Here is a 2,716-nt window from a genome sequence, read left to right on the forward strand (position 1 = left end):
TCGGTGCAGTTCACTAGTTTCAATGGTAAAACCAAAACCAAATCAAACTGGTAAGCTTTTATAGTTTTAAAAATCGGTTTAATCAGTTTTTCATCTTGATTTGGTTTCTCGGTTAATTTTCCATCAATTTTCTCGGTTAATTAGTTTTTTTCAACACCCCTAATCCATCATATGACCATTGAATAGCCCATGAAATTGGATAAACAAGTAGGCATTGGATGAAAAGCTTGTTATTTAGAAAATGGTGTTTCTAGGACTAATAGTACAAAGAAACTAAACACATTCCCAAACCAATCATAAAATCAAGGAATATTTCTAATTTTATGATATTAAAATTAATTTTATATTTAGATAATCAATTTGGTATGTATAACAAAACATCAAATCAAATTAAACCACGACATAGACACACTCTCGCAATATCATTATCAAACAATTATCCCCATGATCTTTATTATACACATACAAAAAAAAAAAAAATTCTCAATTGCATTGAATGGGGAAATAAGCTGCATCAGATAAAAAAATATTTGAAAAAGAAATCCACATGGTGTGTCTAGTTGTAGCTAGGGAGAAGAGAAAGAGACAGAGAGAGAGAGAAGGGGAGAGAGAATCAATTTCCTTTTCTATTTTCCCCCTCTATTTTTGAGTTTTTCTCCTCTCCCTCGTAATTAATGAGTGTGTGTCTTTCCATCTTGTGTGACTTTTGCTTACCATCCAAGTTTTTTCCAATATTGGTGTTTGGAATTTTAACTTAGTGATCTCTTGAAGCAAGAATAGCCTTTGAAGCTAGTGAAGGACCTGGAAAGACACAAACTCATTAATAATTATACTCAAAACTTCAAAAAAAATAAATAAATAAAGAAACATTTACATGAGCTTGCCATATTAATTCGAATCACATCCAGGGAAGAAGAAAGCTTTCAACAAGGAAAAACAAAGTAGAATGCAATAAAAACAAGTAAGAATCTCCACAGCTTCAACAAGTAGCAAAAACATCAAGGATGGTGTTATGTTCATTCTTTTAATTAATATATTCCCTCTTTATAAACTTAAGGAGTGACCAAATGAATTTAACTTTGTATGACTCTTATTTTCCTTACAATTAAATCTCTTAATAAACCAATTAAGCATAACTTTACAGTAAGAATATGTTTTCGATGAAATAAAGATTATTAAAGTGCTAAAATAACATTTTAACATTTTAGTGATATGATAATTAGTGTCTTATAACGATAATATCAATGTAGAAAAATATATTTTACAAGAATTTAAATAATAAAAATGAAAATTTAATGTTTACTTTATTTCTTATTTTACGCTTAGAGATATTTTTATGTATACTAATAGTATAAAAACTTTCTATTTGAAGGAAGATGCGATAGGGCTATTTTGGTCACTCTACGAAATTAAGCAGCTATGTGTAGATATTTCCCTATGATCTCATCGGAGAAGCCATTGAAGGCACCGGTTCGGATTAAGAAGAAAAACCATGTAGTGGAGGTATGGTCCTAACTGAAAAAAGTGAAGTCAGAAATAGAGACAGAAAAAAAACGACAGAAAGTAATACCATGAATAAGATTGAAAGGCTGCTATTGGGTTGATAATCAAAGATAACATGCCTTTCTCATTTAGCTTGAAATTAAATACAAAATATTTCATCTACATTTTCTAATTTTAACTTTTAAATTATAACTCATAATTGAAAAATAATTCAAAAACTAAAAATTTTCCAAAATTATATTTGTTTATTAAATTTTAAAAAATTATAGCTCGCATTTTAAACTTTATATACACACTAATATTTAATATCTTCATTAAAAAAATCAATAAAAATTATATGATTATTTATAGATTTATTATTATTTATTATTTAATGACCAAAGAGCCACTAGATCTAAAAAATAACAAAAATGTTATTTATTTGATTTTTTACTCAAATAAAAACCTTAAAAGCTAAGAAACAATTATATATTGTTAAATCTCATAATTAAGATAATATAAAAATGTAAAATAGAAAGCAAGCTAATACAAAACTCAATTCATGTATTATCTTTTAACTCCTGGACATGATGCTTCCTCAACTTCAGAATTCCCAGACCCACGAGACGACACTGGACCCAAATCCCAACCTCATCTCCACCGATCAAGAATAAATAGCAGCGACAAAACACACTTCTCCTCACAACAATGGCCCAGGAGAAGAAAAAGGATAACTGATTGAATGGTCTACGACATCGAACCCAAAGACCTATGACTGTTTTTGCTCTATCAACTACTGATTCAGAACTTTGAGGTCCAATTTCTAGCTACTGAGGTCTACTTTTCATATTTACTTCATATGTTGGTTGCTTATGTATAACTGATAAAATGGATAATCCAGAATGTTGTGCTTGAGTTGCCTGCTTCTGTGCTCCAACTCCATTGGTTGCTGACTTGTTTGTTCGAGTTGCCAACGCTCATTAATCAATAAATAAACATGTTCATTGAGGTTGGGAAGTTGCTGTTCCTAAATTAACAACTGGACATGATTGTTGACGTTGGATTTAACCCCATTGAAGACTGACAACAACAGCCCCAGTACCGTTCCTCATAAACCTTTTTCTCCTTCCAGTCTCCTTTCTCCCTCACATGACTGAGTAGCCCATCACATATTTCTTCCTCTTAAACCTCTTTCTTCTTCTGATCTGACCCGAAACAATAAACAGATTTAGGG

This window comes from Populus euphratica, unplaced genomic scaffold, assembly GCF_000495115.2.
Source record: "Populus euphratica unplaced genomic scaffold, PopEup_1.0 scaffold743.1, whole genome shotgun sequence".
NCBI lineage: Eukaryota > Viridiplantae > Streptophyta > Magnoliopsida > Malpighiales > Salicaceae > Populus > Populus euphratica.